Source organism: Aquarana catesbeiana, linkage group LG02, assembly GCF_042186555.1.
Source record: "Aquarana catesbeiana isolate 2022-GZ linkage group LG02, ASM4218655v1, whole genome shotgun sequence".
NCBI lineage: Eukaryota > Metazoa > Chordata > Amphibia > Anura > Ranidae > Aquarana > Aquarana catesbeiana.
Window position 1 is genome coordinate 675465633 of NC_133325.1, and position 25336 is coordinate 675490968.

At 43.4% G+C, this 25336-nt stretch overlaps 1 protein-coding gene across 3 annotated transcripts in view; it reads left to right on the plus strand.

Annotated features, from left to right (window-relative positions):
- The first annotated feature begins 4225 nt into the window (after positions 1-4225).
- RAP1GAP2 (RAP1 GTPase activating protein 2) overlaps positions 4226-25336 on the plus strand; it is a 1157030-nt gene continuing 1135919 nt past the window's right edge. For all 3 annotated transcript variants that reach the window (XM_073616723.1, XM_073616725.1, XM_073616724.1), the window contains exon 1: positions 4226-4436. The gene's annotated coding sequence lies outside the window, so the exon portion shown is untranslated. The remainder of the gene's footprint in view (positions 4437-25336) is intronic.

Here is a 25336-nt window from a genome sequence, read left to right on the forward strand (position 1 = left end):
CTAATTAACATGAACTAATTAACCAACTAGCCACTTAAAAAACCTAGGTGCCCAGACCGTTAGGCACCCAGCCCACCACCCTGGATATACAAAGTACATTAAACATTATCATAAGCATAAATACATAACATCTCACAATGGTTCCATAACAAGGTAAAGTGGTCACAAAATTAATCTTATCTCAAAGAGATGAGCAGACAGACGGAAACAATATGTAATTCAATTAACAAAGGGAATGCACACCTAGAAGGCACACAATGGGACAAAGACACACATAACAAACAGTGATCCCACCCCACAGCAGACTGTCCGGCACCAGTCTACATCAGTCTATGAGACAAACTCATACAATGTTCCAGTAGTCTGAAAAGGTGAAATTAATTTCTCTTCATAGATTTCTTGAGAGATATTGTTGATAAGTATTTCTGTCCCAAGTGAAGGAGCCTCTCCAACCCAGTCTGCAGGAGGGCCACCATATTTCCTCTGACCATTTACCTGCACAAGATTAATATTACACCTTTCCATCCACTCCAGAAGGAAAGCTTTATTGTCCTTATTCAGAGAATTAATCCAAGCCTTGCTCTCAGCGTTCATCACGTAGTTGCTCTCTCCATGGGCCATAATCAGTGGATAGGAGGCTTGCCCCTAGTCCGCTCCAAAAGCCCCTGGTTAGGTCTGTCACACTAGTACAATATATATTTACTGACCCCTTTTCCGCTCTCCATCCTCAAACATTCTCTTGTCTGCCTGCAGGAGCAGCCGGCGGGAGAGGAGGGAAGCCGGAAGTGCTGCGGGGGGAGGGTCTGCAGTGGGGTGATTAGGGTGTGCCCAGGCCTAGGCACTAGGGCAGGGGTCTCCAACCTTTCTAAACAAAGGACCAGTTTACTGTCCTTCAGACTTAAGGGGATCTGGACTGTGGCTATTGATAGTAGAAGAGGTCCCAACGTCAGTGGGAATAGACAATGCCCTATCTTTGGTGTCAGTGGAAGGTATTGTGCCCCATTGTTAGTGTCATTGGGAGGAATTGTGCACTATCATTGATGCCATTGGGCCCCATTGTTGGTGTCATTGGGAGGAATTCTGTCCCTTTATTGGTGTCAGTGTGTGGGGGGGGGGATTATGCCCCATTGTTGGTATCAGTGGGTGAAAAAAGTGCCCCAAGTGCCGGATAAAAGCAAGCAAAGCGCTGCATCTAGCCCCCGGGCCATAGTTTGGAGACCATTGCTCTAGGCATGGGTGCTTGACCTCTGGCCCTCCAGCTGTTGCAAAACTCAAGTCCCATGAAGCATTGCAAGGGTGATAGTTACAAGCATGGAAGTGTATATATTTGCCAGCACACCAGGGATCTACAATAACCGTCCAAAAAAGACAAGCCTGACAAAGGGGTCCTGCATGACTCTGAAACGTTGCACTTGTCTTTATGATGTGATCTCTCTGCAATAAAAACCTTTGGACAGTGATTGCAGATCTTTGGTGTGCTGGCGAATATATACACTTTCTTGATGTCTTCAGGATCCAGCTGATAATCCCTACAGCACCCACCATTGATGAGCCTTGTTTTGCAGAAATGTGTGCGATAGGAATATAGACAAGAAAGTTACAAGCATGAATCTTAAAGGCTGAGGCCTGATGGGACTTATAGCTTCGCAACAGCTGGAGGGCCACAGTTTGAGCACCAACGCTATTGGGTGTCTGCTTTCAGAAGATATATATTGGGGTGTTTTATGTAATTTTCAAGCCTAAAATTATTTTTTAAATATATGTGCAAAAACGACTCTGGCAGCAAACGCGTTAATGGATCATACCACCAGAAAAGCATAGCTAGGGCTTCATTGATTTCCCTTATAGTGTTTAGGGGTGGGTTAACCACTTCTCGCCCACGCTTTAGACGGCCACAGCACAGGCCGTAATTGCTAATTGTCAATAGACATCCTCCTGTGCATGAGCTGCCTGCACGCCCCCTGCGAGGCGTACACAGCACGCTCTGTGAACACCAAGTCAATGAGACTTGGCTGATCACAGCTCGGAGTAAGGGACTGATCCCAGCCCCTTACCACATATTCAACTGTCAGCCAATGACAGCTGATCACGTGATGTTAACAGAAGATCAGTTATTGGCTTTTTTTCTCCTCACGCTGAAAAAAAAAAGCTGATCACCAGCTTCTGTCAAAGAGACATCTGTCCCGAACAGGGAGAGCCACTGCCACCTCATCTGTGCCCACCATCGCTGCCTGCCAGTGCCCACCAGTGTCACCTGCCAGTATATATCAGTGACGCCAATCAGTGCCACCTATAAATGCCCACCAATGCCACCTATCAGTGCCCATTAGTGCTGCCAAACAGTGTCTCATCATCAGTGCCACCTATCAATGCCCTTCAGTTTCGCCCATCAGTGCCACCTATCAGTGCTCACCAGTGTCACCTATCAGTGCCCACTGGTGCCACCTCATCAGTGCCCACCAGTACCACCTATGAGTGTCCATCAGTGCACCCTCATCAGCACACATCAATGAAGAAGAAAAATTACCCGTTTGTTTTGTTTTTTTCCAAATTTTTGGTCTTTTTTCGTGTTTTTTTAGCAAAAAATAAAAAAACTAGCAGTGATTAAATACCACCAAAAGAAAGCTCTTTTTGTGTGAAAAAAAATGATAAAAATTTCATTTGGGTACAGTGTAGCATGATCGCGCAATTGTCATTCAAAGTGTGACAGCGCTGAAAGCTGAAAATTGGCCTGGGCCAGAAGAGAGTTTAAGTGCACAGTAAGCAAGGGGTTAAAGAATCTTCAGGCCTAAAATGTGCATTTTAACGTGTACAAAGAAAAGAAAAAAAAGAAAAAACTGCTGTGGGAGTGAACGGGTAAACGGTTGAGGAAGGCTGCTGTAGTCACTTGGGCATTAGCCCCAGGGGCGGATCCAGGGGGGGGCAACTGGGCAATTGCTCCCTCCGAGAAAATAATGAGTGGGTGAGCCGGCGGGTGAATGAGCAGGCCAGGGGGTGAGCAAGCGGATGGGCAGACTGGTGAGTGAGCACTCATACCAGTGGGCGGTCATGCTGGTGAGTGGGCTGGCGTGTGACTGAGCTTCAGGTGTTCTGTCAGGAGGCCGCTACCCATCTGAATATGCGACTGAAGGGACGTGGCGTCGCAGCCATCTTTGTACACCCACACTCGTCCACAGTAAGCCTAGTGTTATAAGTCGCCAAGCGGACATCTTTATACACCCACCAGAGTCTTGCTTTTCACAATTATTTTTAACAGTGAACTCAACTTATAGTTCACTAAATAAGCTGAGTTTACTGTTAAAAATAACTGTGAAAAGCAAGACTTCGGTGGGTGTATAAAGATGTCCGCTTGCCGACTTCTAACTAGGCTTACTGCGGACAAGTGGGGGTGTACCAAGATGGCCGCAATGCAACATCAATTTGGTTGCATATTCTGATGAGTAGCAGCTTTCTGACATCATTTCTCACCCTGCATTACCGCAGCTCAGCTTCTGACAGAACACCGACATCACTGTGCAGGTGCAGGCAGCAAAGAGATTACATTATCTCTCACTGCCTGCCCTCACTTTGGGACACATCCTGCCCTCACTCTGGGACACACACAAGTGACAATCCGCATCTTGTGGCAGGCGATATTGGCAAGTGACAATCCACATCTTGTGGCAGGCGATATTGGCAAGTGACAATCCACATCTGGTGGCAGGGGATGTGGCAAGTGACATGGCAAGTGACAATCCCCATTTGGTGGCAGCCAACGGTGGCAAGTGACAGGCTGCATCTGGTGGCAGGCGACGGTAGCAATTGACACACTCGGGGCTCCCACCAATTCTGCATTATGGTGAGTTGAACTATTTAATTTTATATTACAATGTAAAAATAGAAATAATGCGCTTCAATCATTTCGACACCATAACAACCATGGCACTGTGATGATTGAAGCGCCAACACCAGCCATTGCCCCGACAAATTGCCCGCAAGATTTTCTGCCAGTGCCCCTCCCGAGATTAGCCTCTGGATCGGCCCCTGATTAGTCCCCAGTCCCCCTGGATGTAGAGATGCCCCCTATATGTGAAGGATCACTGGGATCCAGAAATGATCGGCACTCAATTTGTAGAGCAGCGCTGCAGCAGTATCCGGATCATCCTCGGAGCGGTGATGCTGTTGATCGCACTGATCATATAGCGGGCTGCTCAGCGCTCAGCACAAACCTTTGCGGCCCCCTGGTGGCTGTTCGGGGTGCATGCGTGAGTATGCCAGCATAGACCCGACAGGCATTCAAACAGCAGGTTAAGCATAGACGTGCACATCGTTTCCTAATAGCGGCAGATAGTATCAGCTTCCTCCAAGCATTGCTCAGCTGCAAGACTCGGAATAAAGCCCTGTGAACGTGTCCTGCCATAGCCAGGATCCTGTACACCAGCATCATCACAGCCAAGGTAAGCCCCATATACACATGTTCTATGATCTTCCCATGAAAGGGGGCAGACAGACAGGGGATCGCCTCTGGACTTAAATGGTAATTAGCTGGTATGTCATACTGCACCAGGATTTGCCTTTTAAATTGGATTTTTTTTATTCTTCAACTGGAAGCACTATTTTCTCTCCAGATCCATTAACTGATGAATGTGCAGTTTGCTGATTGATGTCAGAAGTGACCTTTAAAAGGGTTAATCCTTTTGCCTTTTGCATGCTTTCTTACTATGTGCTTAGTAATGCATTTAACCCATTCCAGTCCCTGGGGCAGGGGGTGCACTGATACACAAGCAGGTGTCACTTTGGCTGTTCTTCCGAGGGATCAATCTATATACATTGTTTCTAACAATCTATACATTGTTAAAGGGAAGGCTTGTTTGTGATAGGCTGGCATTGTTAATTGCAGCTGAGGTTTGTTTACAAAGGTTGATCAGTCACAGCTGTGGTGTGACATGTGGCAGTGTAGTAAAGTTAGAGTTGTCTTAATGTGATAGGTGATTGATTTAGGTCATCAGGGACAAGGGGCGTAATGGATTTGGTCAGGTGATGATTTTTGGGAAGCTCTTGGGTGTTGTGATGTGTATACACCTGTTGCTCACAGTCACAGAGGGATGTTCAGGTCTGGAGAAGTTGTCATATGATGCTCAGCAGGTACTCTGTGTGCATCTGCAGGATTAGAACAGGTGCGGTAATGGATGTTGGGAAATAATGCAGAAGATCTAATAGGCAGAAACTGTCTGCATACACCAAGCTGGAGACACACAACATGTTTTTGCACAGAGCAGACACAGGATTTCAAACTGCAGTGGATCGTGGAGGGGTTTCCGGTATAAATAAACAATAGAATTATTATTGCTTGCATGCTGCTTAATGGTAATCAATAGCGGCGTAGCCAAGTAACACATGGATGGGCATCATGGGTCAGTTCCTGACTGCCTGCCTCCACTGAGCCATTGCTGGATCTCCTGTGAAGACTCACCACTTCTGGGTATGGGGTGCCCCAACATACCACCCTCAGCCTCCCACAACGGTGGGTGACCTCAGCAACTGCCACGTGGAGGGTAGGGTGCATGCTTAGCTCTATTCAAACTACCGCCATCTCCTGTAAAGTCAGTATTTGCAAAGGATTTGGAGGATGGGCAGCCATCTAAAGGTGCATAGACACTACATGAAATTCACTTAGTTTTTAATGAGCCTAAAGCAGAGTTTTTATTAGTGTGTTTTAGGCCCCATGCACACTGGGTATTTAGCCCCGGTGCGTAGGGCTCTGGTGTTTAGCTGACATTTGCTCCTGGGCGCATACTGCCCAGTCCTCAAAAGAATAGTGAGCTGTCCCTTTAAGAATTAATCTTACATTATTATTATTATTATACATGATTTATATAGCACCAACAGTTTATGCAGCACTTTACAATGTAGAGGGGAGACAGCACAATTACAGTACAGTTCAATACAGAAGGGACAGGAGGGCCCTGCTCGTAGAGCTTACATTCTAAAGGGAGGGGGTGGTGGCACAAAAGGTAATAGATGCAGGGAATGATTTGATGGGGGTGGCTTGGGGACAGTTGTTAGGTGGGTGTGGGATAGGCTTCCCTGAATAAGTGAGTTTTCAGGGATCTCCTAAAGGTGGACAGGTTAGGGGCTGATCGGACATTGCAATCAATACATAATGTGCAAATAAACAATGTGCAAACAAGCAACGATATGTTCCATTTACAAAGTATAAAGTGCAAACAGGCAATGTGCAAATGAACAGTGATATGGACCTTGAATGTCCCCTATACAGAATTCTAAGCAATAATAGGCAAGCAATATATCAAAAAGTACAATAATAATTAATAAATCAAATAATTGTCCATATATGTGAAAGGTGCTCGATGTGCAGTATAATCTCAAAGTGCTGAAGTGCTCAGAGGTGCTCCTTTAAAGAAGATGGCTGCTTATCAAACTGCATGGATCACGAATTACAGGGATCATAAAGGCATAATATCCATCCACCAGTCGGTGACACCCATATCAGAACTACATCTTGGAAAATTGCTCCATAAAGGATTGAATCATACAGGATCAGCTCTCATACCATCCTTAGATCGCTCACCACTGTCAAAACTAAGTTTAGAGTTCTGGTCTGCTTCTGGGGTATCACCAAGGCCGCAGGAGCTCAGCAAACCGTCTCTGTCTCCAGATAGTCCACACTTTCACACCTTCTGTAAGAAAGTGTGGACTATCTGACGACTGAGACTCCTGCCTTTTTTTTTTTTTTTTTTTTTTTAGCTAAATTTCCACCTTAACTTCTACATTTAGCTTGGCAGCAACAACACCAATTCAATTCATTTCAACTTGAAAAGGCTTTTTTAGGTAGAAGTGGTGATAGACCTGAATTGATCAGTGGAAGTAGCAACCACAACAGATCTAAAAGCTATAGGGAAGTTACAGCCCTTAAAGTGGATGTAAACCCTCTCCTATACCTAGTGAAGTGAATAGACTCAGATGATAAACAGGGATGAAACAAATCTCCCTACATAAGTTTTACATGTATATCTGCTGTCTTGAGCTTTCTATATTCTTTAGAATTCTTACAATGTGTTAGAATTTTTACTTCCTCAATCAGCAGTAGGGGTGGATTCTTGGCGTACACTGTGTGACAGCTGATTGGAGGAAAGGCACACACCCCCTCTCCACATAGTCAGAGGAACGAAGATACTTTTCAGAGCTGTGCTTTGAATAGATCAGCTCTCTGCTAATCTATTTATAGCACCCTGCCTGACACAAATTTTAGGCTGCTTTTATCTCCCGTCTTGGAGAACTTGGCAGAAGTTATCATGCTGATAACAGAGGAACAAAACAGCATAAAGACACAGGACTCAGGGCTTCAGAGAGAGATAAGTAAACACTACAGAAATATGCGCCTAAGTCAAATTTCATGAATCGGGTTTATATCCACTTTAACTTCAACCAAATTGGCTGGTGGCACAACAATTTAATAGTTTGTTAAAATCCTTTTTTTTGTAGTACCAAATTGCAAGTTTTAATAAAAGACCAAATTCTTTTTAATGCTCTGCCAGGCCTTTGAACCTAGGTCAACTGGCTTACAAGGGCCAATTAGTGGAGCTTTGTTATGTGTCAGCCCTCTCAATATAAAAACCTGGGTTCCCAGCAGCCATTTGTCAGTGTGTTGGAGTAATTTAGGGAGAGCTGACAGTTTGTAGGGTGAGTAATTTGGTATACTGTGCTATTTTGCACTAATTTACTGTGGATTGCATTGTGGTAGGCTACATGTTTTTAAGTGTGTCAGCAACAGTTGTAGCTGATGCTTACCTGCTGAGCCTCCTTTACAGTCTTTTTTTGTTTGTGTGTTATTGTGGGTGTTGTCTTTTTTTCACGTTTTACTATTTTTTAAAAATTTTCTGCTTATTAAAAAACAATTGGGTTAGGCTTCAGGGTTTACTTTAAACTGGAAAGGAGAAGAATATCTTATTTTATTTTGCTAGTACTTTTTTTGTAACGTCCTCTGAGAAGGAGACAGTAGATAAGGCATTTTACCCTTGCATCAGGTATCTAAAAGGGTGGCAATGCAATAGTGGTCCCTCTCTTTGATGTCTAAACTCCTGGGGTCCTTGCACAGACATTTGAGCATGAAAGATCCCATTTAACACAAATTCACCAAAAACTGCCCGCAGCAGAGGACCTTGAGTCTTTGATATCATTGATGACAACATTGTCATCGAAAGACGTGCAGATAGATTTGTTACGTTACTAAATGTTGTTTGGTTGATTTGTTTTGGAATTCGTTTAGTTGATTAAAAATGATCGACCAATTCGAATTCTGTGTGAAAAATAGCTTGTTGTTAAGGAGCGGGCCTGGAAGCTGTCCACCAGGTCCTTAACAACCAGTGTAAATAAAAGATTGCCGGCAATGAAGAATGCAGAAAAAGAACAGCATGGGGTCCCCCCTCCAATCCATAGCAGGCCTCACAGGGGCCAGGTTTGTGGGAAAGAGGCCCTTGTCCCCATCAACATGGGGACAAGGTGCTTTGGGGTGGGAGGGTAGAGCCCCTCTGCCCCAAAGTACCTCCCCAATGTTGAGGGCATGTGGCCTGATGTGGTTCATGACCATGCGTTTTCTGAATTGCGGAATTTGTTTCGTATCTTTGGCATTCCTTTTGTGTATGCAGAAATCAGAATAGCTAGTTGTTAAGAAGTGGGCAGCTGCTGGTGTCCTTAACAACCATGACTTATCTGCTGTCAGCATGATTCTCGCTGACAGCAGAATGTAAACAAAATGTAACTGCCCGTTTAAAAAAAACAACCCTTAACCACTTCAGCCCCGGAAGGATTTACCCCCTTCCTGATCAGAGCACTTTTTTCAATTTGGCACTGCGTCGCTTTAACTGCTAATTGCGCGGTCATGCAATGCTGTACCCAAACAAAATTTGCGTCCTTTTCTTCCCACAAATAGAGCTTTCTTTTGATGGTATTTGATCACCTCTGCCATTTTAATTTTTTGCGCTATAAACGGAAAAAGACCGAAAATTTTGAAAAGAATGATATTTTCTACTTTTTGTTATAAAAAAAATCCAATAAACTCAATTTTAGTCATACATTTAGGCCAAAATGTATTCGGCCACATGTCTTTGGTAACAAAAATGTCAATAAGTGTATATTTGTTGGTTTGCGCAAAAGTTATAGCGTCTACAAACTAGGGTACATTTTCTGGAATTTACACAGCTTTTAGTTTATGACTGCCTATGTCATTTCTTGAGGTGCTAAAATGGCAGGGCAGTACAACCCCCCCCATGACCCAATTTTGGAAAGTAGACAAAAGTAGGGGATACCACATGTGTGGGACTTTTTGGGAGCCTAGCCGTGTACGGGGCCAATCACCGCCTTCAGGATTTCTAAGGGCGTAAATTTTTGTTTTCATACCTCACTACCTATCACAGTTTTGAAGGCCATAAAATGCCCAGATGGCACAACCCCCCCCCCCCCCAAATGACCCCATTTTGGAAAGTAGACACCCCAAGCTATTTGCTGAGAGGCATGTTGAGTCCATGGCATATTTTATATTTTGACACAAGTTGCGGGAAAGTGACACATTTTTTTTTTTTTGCACAAAGTTGTCACTAAATGATATATTGCTCACACAGGCCATGGGCATATGTGGAATTGCACCCTAACATACATTTAGCTGCTTCTCCTGAGTATGGGGATACCACATGTGTGGGACTTTTTGGGAGCCTAGCCGCGTACGGGGCCCCGAAAATCAATCTCTGCCTTCAGGATTTCTAAGGGTGTAAATTTTTGATTTCACTCTTCACTGCCTATCACAGTTTCGGAGGCCATGGAATGCCCAGGTGGCACAACCCCCCCCCCCAAATGACCCCATTTTGGAAAGTAGACACCCCAAGCTATTTGCTGAGAGGCATGGTGAGTATTTTGCAGCTCTCATTTGTTTTTGAAAATGAAGAAAGACAAGAAAAACATTTTTTTTTTCTTTTTTCAATTTTCAAAACTTTGTGAAAAAAAGTGAGGTTTGCAAAATACTCACTATACCTCTCAGCAAATAGCTTGGGGTGTCTACTTTCCAAAATAGGGTCATTTGGGGGGGGGGGGGGGTTTGTGCCACCTGGGCATTCCATGGCCTCCGAAACTGTGAAAGGCAGTGAAGAGTGAAATCAAAAATTTACGCCCTTAGAAAGCCTGAAGGTGGTTCTTGGTTTTCGGGGGCCCGTACGTGGCTAGGCTCCCAAAAAGTCTCACACATGTGGTATCCCCGTACTCAGGAGAAGCAACAGAATGTATTTTGGGGTGTAATTTCACATATTCCCATGGCATGTTTGAGCAATATATCATTTAGTGACAACTTTATGCAAAAAAAAAAAAAAAAAATTTGTCTCTTTCCCGCAACTTGTGTCACAATATAAAATATTCCATGGACTCGACATGCCTCTCAGCAAATAGCTTGGGGTGTCTACTTTCCAAAATGGGGTCATTTGGGGGGGTTTGAACTGTCCTGGCATTTTATGCACAACATTTAGAAGCTTATGTCACACATCACCCACTCTTCTAACCACTTGAAGACAAAGCCTTTTCTGACACTTTTTGTTTACATGAAAAAATTATTTTTTTTTGCAAGAAAATTACTTTGAACCCCCAAACATTATATTTTTTTTTTAAAGCAAATGCCCTACAGATTAAAATGGTGGGTGTTTCATTTTTTTTTCACATAGTATTTGCGCAGCAATTTTTCAAACGCATTTTTTGGGGAAAAAACACACTTTTTAATATTTTAATGCACTAAAACACACTATATTGCCCAAATGTTTGATGAAATAAAAAAGATGATCTTAGTCCGAGTACATGGATACCAAACATGACATGCTTTAAAATTGCGCACAAACGTGCAGTGGCAACAAAATAAATATATTTTTAAAAGCCTTTAAAAGCCTTTAAAAGCCTTTACAGGTTACCACTTTAGATTTACAGAGGAGGTCTACTGCTAAAATTACTGCCCTCGATCTGACCTTCGCGGTGATACCTCACATGCATGGTGCAATTGCTGTTTACATTTGACGCCAAACCAACACTTGCGTTCGCCTTAGCGCGAGAGCAGGGGGGGACAGGGGTGCTTTTTTTTTGCTTTTTTTTTGCTTTTTTATCTTATTTTTAAACTGTTCCTTTCCTTTTTTTTTTTTTAAATCATTTTTATTGTTATCTCAGGGAATGTAAATATCCCCTATGACAGCAATAGGTAGTGACAGGTGCTCTTTTTTGAAAAAAATGGGGTCCTTAGATCTCTCCTCTGCCCTCAAAACATCTGACCACACCAAGATCGGTGTGATAAAATGCTTTCCCAATTTCCCAATGGCCCTGTTCACATCTGGCGAAATCTAAGTCATGAAATGCTTGTAGCTTCCGGTTTCTTAGGCCATAGAGATGTTTGGAGCCACTCTGGTCTCTGATCAGCTCTATGGTCAGCTGGCTGAATCACCGGCTGCATTCTCAGGTTCCCTGTTGAGACAGGAGAGCCAGAGAAAAACACGGAAGACGCTGGGGGGGGGCCATTCCCTCCCACTGCAGTCTAGAGGCTAATTAGCCGTTAGGATTGCTTTTACATGAAAGCCGACCGCTGGCTGAAAAGAATGATACCAAGATGATACCTAAACCTGCAGACATCATTCTGGTATAACCACTCAAAGTCGTGAATGGCGTACCTGAAGACAAAAAAATGGTTAACAATAAAACACAGTAAACGGTAAAGTATAAAAAATTGCATACCTGAAAAGCAAACATGATAAAACATAATAACAATAAAACATTGCAGAATAGAATACAGTAAAAAAGAGCAGAACAATAGAGAGAGAGTAGAGAAAGAGAGAACAATAAAACGACAACTATTTTTTTTTTATTTTATATATATATTTTTTTTTTTTACACTTTTTTTTTGTAACTAACTTTTATAACTGTAACCGGTTTCAGGTTTGGGTCTCTCAAAATGCGATGGCATCTTGGGAGACCCTGTGAAAGTGTGCCTAGTCTGTGCAATGCTGTACCCTACGCTAATAACTAGTGCATGGTAGCGTTTAAAACATTCACCAATGCAAAGACCAGGATTGTCAGGACAGGAGGGACAATAATAGCAGGTGTCACGCCTATATCCACGCTTGCTGCAGACATGACATCTTTATTGGGGGGGTTCGTTGGGTAGGGGTACTCGGGAGGACATAAAGAAATGCCTCTCATGCAGCCGACTGCATTTGGTTGGGGATGTGAATGGGGGAAGTACGGGCGCTGCAGAAGTGGTGGGTTCCCAATTAGGATTGGCGAATGCAGCAGGAAGGGCACTATGGGCACGACGGGCCTTTGTTTGTCTTCTTGGTGGCAGCAGGACACTACTTGTGCTTGCCACCTCACCAGCTTGAACTGCACTTATGGGACTTGCCACGTCACCAAGTGTTACTGCAGTGCTGGTTTGACTACGACCGGGGTGTACTAGGCCGCTGGTGCTTGCCAGTTCACCAAAACGCTACCAAAAAAACTGTTAGCGATCGCAGGGATCAGGCCTGACTCTGCGAACGCTGCAGTTATGCGCTTAGTGTTTTGTAAGTGACAGTGATCGATCGATACTGTACTTGGGTGGGCTGGGCTAGGCCGGGCGGAGGGGCAAAACGCAGGTGCTAGCAGGTATCTGGGCTGATCCCGCTAACACTGCGTTTTTGGGAATCCTAAACTGCTGGGGACGCTAGTATAGATCTGATCGGATCAGATATTGATCCGTTCAGATACTATACCACTAAGGGAGGCGTATGCTGCGTGCGTAGGTGTTAGCAGTACTGGCGCTAACCTGACGCTGCCTGGGGCGATGCATATCACCGCCGGGCGATCAGGGGGCTAAACCTTTATTCGGTAATAAACGGCGGGTGCCCTGACACTATAAAAAATAAACGAACTAACCAGCGTCACCCGTAACAGTTATACAGTGATCACTGGTGAAAGGGTTAACTAGGGGGCAATCAAGGGGTTAAAACCTTTATTAGATAGTATATGGGGGTCCCTGTCGCTATAAAATGCTGACGGCGAACCTATATATTTACCTCCCTAACTAGCGTCACCAGTGACACTAATACAGCGATCAGAAAAATGATTGCTTAGCGACACTGGCGACAGGGGGTGATCAAGGGGTTAAAACTTTATTAGGGGGGTTAGGGGGGTACCCCAGACCTAAAGGGGGCTAACACTAACTGCCCTACCACACAAACTGACACCATGCAGTAATCAGAAAAAAAAACAAAACAAAAAAAAAAAAACAACTGCTTGGTGTCAGTGTGGCGGGGGGGGGGGGGGGGGGGGTGATCGGGGGGTGATCGGGGGTGTATTGTGTGCCTGGCATGTTCTACTGTGATGTGTTGTGTTGGTGCACTCACATTGCAGTCTTCTCTCCTCGGCGCCGGAACGGAAAATGCAGAGCCGAGGAGAGATGACATCATTTCCTCTGCCTCTGTGTACAATACAGAGGCAGGGAAATGATCTGATTGGCTAGGAGCGATCGCAAGGGGGGGGGCACGAATGGATGGCCTCCCCCTCACCTCCGATCGCCGGGGAAGATTTGCTGACTGCCGCGGGCTCCGGGGGGGGTCCGATCGGACCCCCCACCCGCGGGCAGGCAAGGACGTTCCTGTAAGTCCTTTTGCCTGCCCGTGCCATTCTGCCGACGTACATCGTCGCGCGGCGGTCGGCAACTGGTTAAGGTCTGGTGTGGATGTTAAGGAGATCCCTTATGCCAATTTAAAAAAAAAAACGACGTGCCCCCCCCCCCCCCCCCGAATCCATACCAGACCTTTATCTGAGCATGCAGCAGGCCAGGAAAGGGGGGGGGCGAGCAAGCATCCTCCCCCCCTCCTGAACCATACCAGGCTACATGCCCTCAATATGGTTATTTGGGGCAGGAAGGGCTCAGTCCCCCCTCCCCAAAGCATCTTGTCCCCATGTTGTGGGGGTGGTTGTTGGGACCAGTGGTTTTGGGGGTCTGCGGGTGGGGGGCTTTTCAGAATCTCAGAATAGCCAAAAATGTGTCCGAATATATATTCGGGCACGAAAAAATTGCACGTCTAGTCATCAACAATCTCACTCCACCCAGATACAACTCCCAGGTTGAAGCCTGTCCATTTTCTCCTCCTCACCACCTCCACCCCAAGCTGACATTTAAACATTTTGCAGTTCTAAATTTTGTGTCCACAATAAATCTTGTTAAACTTCAGTAATAATTTTCCTTCTTATCTTCTAAAGCAAACCCTTTGTATTCTTATCTTTAGACTGTAAGCTCCACGAGCAGAGCCCTCTTGTCCCTTTTGTATTGAACTGTATTATAATTGCACTGTCTTCCTCTATATTGTAAAATGCTGCGCAAACCGTTGCCGCATTATAAATCCTGTATAAAAATAATAATAAATATCCTTGAGAACATAATATAGCAGAATAAAGCACTCACTGGATTCTCTGACCCCAATGGAATAACAGAGGTCAGGTCTCCCGTATGTTTGGCATTCTCCAGATTTGCCCCACTACACTGCCGTGCCAACTACAAGTAGGGTAAATTACTACAGAGCTTAGATCCGCAACACTCTGAGAACCCTACTCCCACTATCAGGGCTGCTGATAGAAATCGCGGGCCCCGTACAGACTACCTGACAGCCCCCACCCCCCCCCCCCGAAAATATTAACGCTATATTTCGCTAACAATACATTAAAATCATTATTAGCAGACACAAATACAACATAAGCTCAGGTTCACACTATTGCGATGGGGGAAATAGCGCGATTCCAGTGTGGGTTCCCGCATCGCATCTCCCTCGCATACAGTTCACACTGCCCTCTGCAAACCGCTGCGCGTGTCAATAGAAAGTTAATGACACCCCCAGACCGGTTCGCAGATCGCAGTGTGAACTGTGAATTTGGACAGGAATCGGATCGCATGGATGTTTACTGATTCCGGTGCTGAAAAAAAAGGTTCCTGCAGCATATTTGTGCGAATGCAATGTGAGTTCAGCTATACAAACTTTACAGCTGAATTCGGATCGCGCAGACATCGCATGTGATCTGCACAGCAGTGCGGTGCAAATCACATGCAATGTCTGTGTTTGCAATAGTGTGAACCCAAGCTAACTCACAGAATTCCTCTAAATCTAAAAGATAACATGGAGTTAATAAATAGATGAGATGAAAAAAATATACAGGCTGGGCGGTTGAGATCAGAGAGACAGAGTGGGAGAAACAAAGTTACCAAGATAACAAACCCAGGAGCAGAGTTAACAGAGCCAGTGCTGGTGGGGGGGGGGGGGCGCCAATGGTGGGGGATTTGTGAGGGACGATTGTCTCTTTCTCAGCAAATAAAAGCTGGCAGCAGGGAGAGGGGGCGAGACCAGCTTTCAGCTGCTGGAGGAAGAGTTTTGCATTTGTCGTCCATCACTAATCCCCCTCCCTGTGTGGGCCCCCTTGTGTGCTCGGGCCCCCTACAAGAGTACTTGTGGTTCCCCCTATCAGCGGCCCTGCCCACTATAGATAGGGGAAAAACTCTGCTTACACTGCCACAAAGCTACAGCCAGGATATCCCCTCTTAAATCCTTAAGTCAAGTGGAATTATATCTTCTGGAGCTGCTTCCCCTTTGGCAAAAGAGTCAGCTGCAGGAACCAATGTCAATATTTCCATCGTACGTGTTCCTTGAAAAGGCTTGAGGAAAGCAAGTGCTGTAGCAACAACCAGCTGGAGACTGGAAATATCACATATCGATGAACACATTTGTAAGTACACCATGGATCTTCAAATAACATCCAAACATTTTCTTATAATTGAAGGATAATCACATCACAGCAAATAAGTGCAGCGTTTTGGAGCTACGCCAACTCCATCATCAGGCATGTCAAATGTCTGACGAGGGGTCTAGCGTGACTCCAAAACATGAAAAAACTTTGGATATTATTTGAAGATCAATAGTGTGCTGGCAAATATGTACTTTGAGCTGCAGGAACCGTCGCCTTTACTTCCATCCTGTGTTGTCAAGTATACCATATTATTCGGACTATAAGACGCACTTTTTTTCCCCCCAGAAATATGGGGGAAAATGTCCCTGCGTCTTATGGTGCGAATATATGACAGGCACCGCCCCCCCCCCGCCACCGCTGGCACCGCCCCCTGCCACCACTCGCATCGCCTCCCGCCGCCACCACCGGAAGAGAGGCAGGAGAGTGGGGGACAGACTTCCAAACACCCCGTGGGCGCCGGGCGATCTTCCGGCTGGTTCCTGGGACAGAAAACAGCATTCGGCTGCTCGGGCTGCTCTGTCTTCTGTTAGGCGGAAGGGATAACATCAGATAAGGCTGCGTTTGTGGCTATGTTCACTCTGCATTTCTATGGCAACGTTCACTCTGCATTTTGGTCACTCTGCATTTTCTATGGCAAAGGTCACTCTGCATTTTCTATGGTAATGGTCTCTCTGCATTTTCTATAGCAATGGTCTCTCTGCATTTTCTATGGCAATGGTCTCTCTGCATTTTCTATGGCAATGGTCACTCTCCATTTTCTATGGCAAAGGTCACTCTGCATTTTCTATGGCAAAGGTCACTCTGCATTTTCTATGGCAAAGGTCACTCTGCATTTTCTATGGCAATGGTCACTCTGCATTTTCTATGGCAATGGTCACTCTGCATTTTCTATGGCAATGGTCACTCTGCATTTTCTATGGCAATGGTCACTCTCCATTTTCTATGGCAAAGGTCACTCTGCATTTTCTATGGCAATGGTCACTCTGCATTTTCTATGGCAATGGTCACTCTGCATTTCTTTGGCAATGGTCAGGCTGCATTTCATGAGCACTGGAAAATATTTAAATACACCATTTGGTTCAGAATATATTTTTTTTCTTGTTTTCCTCCTCTAAAACCTAGGTGCGTCTTATGGTCAGGTGCGTCTTATGGAGTGAAAAATACGGTAAGTAATGATAAAATCCACCAGATAATGAAACACAAATAAAAGTTACTTATGTCTTACACATTAAGTGCACAAATTATATCACTGGGCCAAAATAAACAGCATATGGACTAGTATCTAACTGACATGTTTTGTTCTAAAAATTGTTCATAATATGGGGGTCCGGGTACTGCCCTGGGAGACATGTATCAATGCAAAACAATTTTTTAAAAACAATTGTTTTTCAGGAGCAGTGCTTTTAATTATGCTTAAAGTGCAACAATAAAAATGAAAAATTCCTTTAACTATAGTGCCTGGGGGGTCCCCTTAGTCTGCCTGTAAAGTGGCACATATGTAGCATGCATAAAACATGCTGCAGCAAAAAATGACATTTCTAAAGAAAACAAAACAAGTCAAATCACATTTAAATTGACTCGTGGTTGCATTGCCAGCAGCCAGCTATTGAAAAAATAAAGAAAAAAACAGCGTGGGGTCCTCCCCCCAGTCCATACCAGGCCCTTCCACTCCAAGATAAAAAAAATGCAGCCAACCTGGCAGGTCAGGAATGGAGGGGGGAACAAGCGAGCCCCCCCCTCCTGAACCATACCAGGAGACATACCCTCAACATGGGGGGCTCTACACCCCCACCCCAAAGCACCTTGTCCCTGTTGATGGGAACAAGGACCTCATCCCTACAACCCTGGGCAGCGGTTGTGGGGGTCTGCGGGCAGGGGGCTTATCGAAATCTGGAAGCCCCCTTTAACAAGCGGGCCCCCACATCCCCCACCCCCCATGTGAATGAGTATCGGGCACATTGTACCCCTACTCATTCACCAAAAAAGTGTAAAAAAGTAACAAAGTTTTTTGACAAATCCTTTATTAAAAAATAAAAAAGTGTCCCTCGATGTAAATCGATCGTTAATCACACAAAAAATGCTCTGGTCAGAAAGGGGTTAAATCCTCCCGGGGCTGATGTGGTTAACACAGCATTACCTAACATTTAGTGCTGTATACAATGCTGTATACCCCTTTTTTTTTTTTTTGTTTACTGCATGTTTTTTTTGTCCCCTCCCTGCCCCCTTTTTTTTTTAATTGCCAGCCTCAGTTTTTCTGACTGCAACACTGGCGTTCCCGCTTTTTATTTATTTTTTTATAGTTTTTACATTTCTGTAAAAAGCGTTAGTCCTTAATTTAAAGTGCAAACCAAACCAAACACCACTTTTCATTCAATAAAGTGTATGCAATCACACATTTCCAAGTTTCTATTAAATTTGGGTAATAAGCCCCCCCATCATGTCTGGGAGGCCAACAAGGAGAGGCAGACGTTCCCATGCCACTATGAGGGGGCCAGCAGCATCTGTGTCCATGGGCAAAGGTGGACTGGCTTACTGGCTTACTAAACCATTCTCATCCTCCTCATCCTCTATGACCCAAGCTGACACTAGTGTGCAGTATACCGCAGCTACCAGAGTAGCTTATTCTGCCTCCTTGTCTACAGCTACTCCTGCCATAGCCCCAGCATCATGCATGGAGGAGTCAGCTGAATTATTTTAACACAGCGTCTGCCACTTGCTTCTTGAGGATGCACAGACATTACTTGATTCTGATGTTGGTTCTGAGGTTAAGGAAGGGAGTAACATAAGCCTACAGAGAGGGGATAACACTTATAAACAACAAATTGGCCTCTTAACATAAGGCTTGCTTACTGTGGTGCAACAATTTCTATCCAAAGTCTGCCAAAGAGACACCAGAATGTATCCAAAAAATCTCTAATCTTGTTCTGACTGCACTAAATTGTGGCCTCATCATTATTATACAGAATTTATATAGCGCCAACAGTTTACGTAGCGCTTTAATCATACAGACTGGCTCCCCAAGCTGTTGTTAACAAAATTAAGAAAGATTGCAGGTAAAATCAATTTGAATGTTTTTTTTTTTTGTCTTTATACTGTATATGTCAGTTTTGCTGCAGCAGGTTCTATACACGGTACAAATGCACCACTTTGCAGGTAGACTAAGGGGAGCCCCCAGGAACTATTGTTTCACTTTAAGCATCATTAAAATCACTGCTCCTTAAAAAAACAATCTTTAAAAAAAAAAAATTGCATTAATACATGTCTCCCAGGCCCCCGTACCCTTTTTATGGCCAATAACTTGCATATAAGCCTTCAAAATGGGCACTTTTGATTTTTCAAATGTGGGTCCCATTGAGTTTAATAGGGTTCGCGGTCTGGGTCTGTAGTTTTGCAGTGTTCTGGCGTGAACCGGGGGTGTTCAGCCCATCTCTAGCTGTAAGATCTGAATTTAAGGGTGTCTGTGTGCCTCAAACCCTGAGGCAGCCAGGCACCCCCATTAACACCCAATCGCCAGTACCACAGTGATAGGGGTTTAATGGGAGTCCCTGGCTGCCTCAGACTGTTAAATGAAATCGGAGGTTCAAAACGCACTGATTTGCGGCTTTGAACTCAAGCTGAAGTAGCTTGATCTCAAAGTCACACTGGTGTGAATCAGGGCATGTAAAAAATGCAAAATAGGTATTAGTAATTAGTATCGGCGAGAAAAATTCTTGAGAAAAAGTATCTCAGTCTTAAAAAACTGATATCAGTGCATCCCTAGTTTGGACTATTCTACCTGGATACATTAAACTACCACCTTTCTGCTTGTCATTTTTTTTTCTGAAATGTCCCTGGGGGAGTACACTTTTAGTTCCTATTTACCTTTACAAAACACAGTGGGGGAGATTTACCAAAACCTGTGAACTCAGAATCTGGTGCAACTGTGCATGGTAGCCAATCAGCTTCGAACTTCAGCTTGTTCAATGAAGCTTTGGCAATAAAATCTGGAAGCCGATTGGTTTCTATGCAGATCTGCACCCCATTGGGGTTGATTTACAAAAGCTGGAGAGTGTAAAATCAGACTCACTTCTGCATGGAAACCAATTAGCTACTAATCTCAGCTTGTTCAGTTAAGCTATGGCAATTAAACCTGGAAGCTGAACTGATTTCTATGCAGAAGTGAGCCTGATTTTGCACTCTCCAGCTTTAGTAAATAAACCTCATTGTGTCTATGTATTTTCCACCTTCGATCTGCTCACAAAGTTGCCCTGCTGCTGGTCATTCAACATTTCTCCATGCATCGATTAATCCTATCACTCATTTTTAACATTTATCATATATTAAGGTTGATTTACCAAAGGCAAATATACTGTGTACTGCAAGTATCATATCATCCAATCATGTGCTGTTTTTTGTTTTCTTTGCATGTGATTGAATATTATTTGCAAAGTGAAGCTTTACCTCATTTACTAAGCTTTGGTGCAAGTGCACTTTGCGGATTTCCTTTAGTAAATCAACCCCTTTCACTTATTTGGAATTATTATTATAGCTAATGCTACTGACAAATATATTGGAACAATATAGTAATATGCTATCAGTAAAAATGCATTTTTTTTATGACAAAACCCTAATCTACTATTTCATTATGATGATTTTTATCTATGTCACGCAATTTATATTTTATATATTTTTTGGTCTGTAGACCTAAATTACTTTTTTCAGCACATTGCAAGGCAACACGTTTCTTGTTGCATGTGTTGCAGTTCATGGGTGGGGTGCCATTGACATTGAATGGCAGTGCCCCTTAATACACTGGACTTTGTTTTACTGTGTGTTATTGCACATTGCAATCAGGGTGAATTTGATTGAAATCACTAGTAAAAAGGCTTGATTTAAATCAACTCGATTTAAATCATAATTTCTAAAGAGCAACTGTCATCTCTGTCCTGCAGCAGCTCCTCCTCTGACCCGCTGTTGACTTGACGACAGTCCCATTTACTTTAATAGGACGGCTGGTGATGCGGCAGCAGATGAGTGGATGCCCGCTGGATCTGAAATGACAGGTGCTCTTTAAATGCTTGCTGGGAGTTAGAATCTTTTTGCTGGGAGTTAGAATCTTTAATATCTTTAATATTTGCAAACAAAATGAAGGTTTCCTATTTAGAATAATAAGCTGTCAGGTTAGTGAAACAGAGATATCCGAACCAATTCAATCATATAATTTGTAGTGTACATAGATTTGCAAAACAATGGGATAAAGGAATATTCCTGAACTTTGTTTTATCTCATGGTTACTGTGAAATTGTGTGAAGGCATCAATGCATTGCATGTTATCTCAGCTTGCCGAGCTTGGATTCATTGAATGAGTTTACCAAAAATGTAAATATTGCAGAATATACAGCCTCATGTTACATAACTAAGCTCCATTTCATGCTGAATGAACTCAATTATTAATGTATCCTCAATAGAAAACTATCTTTAGATAGATTTTTACTCCAAAAGCATTTTATTAAATAAATTTGATAAAAATCAAAAAAATCTGATTTGAATAAAAAAAATCTGATTTAAATCAAACAAATCCATTTTTTTTAGATTTTTTTTTTTTTTTTTTAAATCATTGATTTTTATTCACCCTGATTGCAATGCACATGCACTAGTGTGAATATAGTCTTAGTATAAAAAGATATATAAATACTCAATTTGTTAAAAATACCTAAATTGTTTTCATTCTGTCTTTGTACTCGCTTCCTGTAATCCATATACATCAGTCTTCACATTGAGAAGACTGATGAAGTGTGCACAATGCTAATGCTGGCCATACACTATACAGAAAATCGGCCGAACCCATTTTCGAAAAACGAACGTTCGACCGTGACCGCAAACGATCGTGCCATCATATAATGACCGATAAATTGTTCAGTGGACATGAATAAATAATTTTTTGTTCGTTTTTTTACATATACCTAGTGCAGACAGTTCGGATGGGAAACACATTAACCTTGCAATTTATCGTACGTTCGGCAAAAATTTTCCAAACTTCCCGTTCGTTTTTTTCCCACAAAAACGTCACAAACGATTATCGATTTGTGCCCATTAACTTGCCGAAAAACGAACGAAGTGTCTATACGAACGATTTTTCGGCCGATTTTTCGTATAGTGTATGGCCAGCATTATACTCTAACAAATGCTTTGCTGATTGGAGGAGAGAGCACATGAGTGTGTTCCTTCACCAGCCAATCACAGCCTTGACCAAGCTGTAATACTTTCACTGCAATGCAGAAAGTAAGGTAAATGTGTAATATCTAGCAGGGTTATCTGAATTAGAAAAGTGGCTTAACAGAATTAGTTTGTTTGACAGGTGAATACATATTTGTATTTCTGCCATGTACTTTATCATACTTACACTTATTTATTTATTACAGATATTTATACAGCACAACCAATTTTAACAACGCTTTACATGCACAATATATTATACATTCACATCAGTCTTATAGCATACTACAAAAAGCAGTAATGTGGAGCATCCCATCAAAAATAATCATGAATCAGTTTTTATTAACCTATCCACTATAAACTGCTAGAAGCTGAATTTTGATAAGGTTTTTCTGTTACTGCCATACACCAAGATATTGAATAAACCACTGCGTGTCTTTGTTATTTCTAATACACAAGATAAGAGCTTAGGCTCATCCGTTTGGCTTGGATGTCTGAGGAGAATATGATGCAGTGAAGATAAAATCAGTTGTGTGACTTACGCTACATAGGAAATGACATGGTCAGGTCATAAAGGCTTTACAGCCATATGGAGCTGTTTAAAGTAGAACTATGACTTACCGTTAAAAAAGAATTGTGCTGCAGCATTTAACTGCTTCCCGCCCACACCATTGTAAAATGACGGTTGGGTGGGAACCCTTTTGTTCTGGGAAGACATCATCGTATGATGCTCTCCCGAGAACGTGCCTTGTGCGGCCACTCCAGGCCATGCTCTAGCACTATCTGTCACTCGCTGTGTCCACCGGACACAGGGAACGACTGATCAGTGTACTGGCCCGCTGCTGGTACTATGTGATCGCTGTGACCAATCATAGCAGATCACATGGCAGTTGTAAACATTGTATGGCTTCCTTTCATGCCATTCATTGTATATAATTGTGTTACTAGCTGTGATTGGTCACAGTGATCACATGGTATAGGCAGGGCCAATCAAATTTATACCATGTGATTAGCTGTAGCCAATCACAGCTAATCATAACAATACAGTAAAAATATTGAAAGCAGTGAAATTCACTGCTAAAAGCAATCATAGTATGTAAAAAGTAAATAAAAAATCTTGATCAACTCCCCAGAGAGGTACAGTGTTACTATGGGGTTTTTTTTTCATACAGTCACCAGTCAGTGTCCTTGGTCGCCTCCACACCAGTTATATGATGACATTGCAAGGCACTGGTGACAAAAAAGTGTGAAAAATACAAATTTTTTTTCTTCATTTTCCAAAAAAGTACAACTTCAAAAAACCGCACCATGCCTCTTTCTAAATATCTCAGATTTTCTACTTTCCAAAAAGGTCTTGGGGGGCATTTGTTCTGTCCTGGCTTTTTTGGGTCTTAAGAAATGACATAGGCCGTTAGTACATCAGGATTGATCGATTTTCAGATATATATACCATAGTTTGTGGACTCTAAACCTTTCCTACAGACTAAATATTATACACTGATCTGGGTTAGTTTCAAAAAGAAATGTAGCAGAATACATTTTGGCCTATGAAGAAACATTATTTGCTAAATTTTTTAACAGAAGCAAAGGAAAACACATTTTATCCCTCAAATTTTTGGCCTTTTTTCATTTATTTAGAAACAAATCAAAAAACCCAGTGGTGATTAAATACCACCAAAATAAAGCTCTATTTGTGTGAAAAAAATGCTAAAAATTTCAAATGGGTAGTGTTGCATGACCGTGCAATTGTCATTCAGGTTTCAGCACTGAAAGCTGAAAATTGGCCTGGGCAGAAATGGAATAAAAGTGCCCGGTATTGAAGTGGTTAAAGAGGAAATTTACTCCTCCAACCCCCTGTTTTTTATTCTCCCTCTTACCTGCTAACCAGGGTTGTCCTCAATTCATACACTTAGGCCCCTTTCACACATGCGGACCGTATGTCCGTATTTCATCCATCCGTTTTCGGATGAAATACGGACATACATGCATCCCTATGGGATAGCGGGTGTCAGCGGATGTACATCCGCTGACACCCGATGTTGTCCGGCTCCGCTCTCGTCCGATTCTGCGGACGGAAGAAAATCCTATTTTTCTATCCGTCTGCAGAGCGGATCGGATGAACACGGACAGACGGTCCGTGTTCCTCCGATCCCCCATAGGGGAGAGCGGAGATCTGACAGGGCGGTCCCTGCACAGTGTGCAGGTCCCGCCCTGTCATCTGCCTGCTCAGCTGGGGAAAGCGGAGCGATCCCCGCTGAGCAGCGGATAAACATGGAGCGGATCAACACGGATCCGTCCCGTGTGAAAGGGGCCTTACATGCCAAGTAAATCCAGCATTGCCCTGGTGCAATCTGCTTTCCAGCTGCCACAGCCTAGGTCCCACAATGCCATCTTCACCTTTGACATCACTGGGAGCTCTTCTTGGTTGTTGCAGCTGGCCTCCTGATGATGGGCCTCAGACTGTGAATCCCTGCTCCTATAGCCTTCTGGGATATGCGATGGGGATATCCCAGGAGGTTGCAAGAGCAGGAACACATCAGTGGGGGTGGACCATGAGAAAAAAAATGTAAAAAATGTAAACAACAAATTAAAAAACAGTTTTTACATTACAGAGAGGGGAGGAGGTTAAGTAGCTCCCAGGAGTGAGGTAAGTGTTAATTATTATAAGTGCCTCTGCACTTACAGTGTACTCTTAAGGCCCATACACACAAGAGGAAAATAGGATGGAAAAATTCGTACGACGAGCTGTCTGCCGATTTTTGGACCGTTAGTACGGTGCCTTCGACAGCCGATTTTGCTTTTTCGTCAGACAAAAGCTGGATGTGCAGACTATAACATTTTTGTCGAATGTGAACTCAACGTCCGATTTTCGTTTCATTAGTACGGTTTTCGTATGAACAAGAGCAAGACTATGCATGCTCAGAAACAAAAGAATACATACAAAACTATTCAACACAATACATCACTTCTGACGTTGTATTCCGTCGTACAAAAATTTTTGCATTGTGAGTAACCTCTTCAGTTTTGACATAAGACTATCATGCAACAAAAATGGACGTCTGTCTGCAAAGGCCCACAAATACCTTTTGATCCTACCAGTGAAGTCCACCTAGGCTCCGCATCCTGTGATGGTGGCAACAATGTTGTACTGCTCCTGAATTCAGAGCAGAGTTGTCACTCTCGTGTAGCCTGTGCCTGCTTGCACTACAGTGGGATGAAAAAAAAATGCAGGGGATGTAGCTACAAACATGGTCACTGCACATTCACAATTCTGTAGCTTATCAGACAGCCACACCTAGACCTGCCTACTACTTTCTGGGTTGGCAGCTCTGCCTCTGTTGTGGGAAAC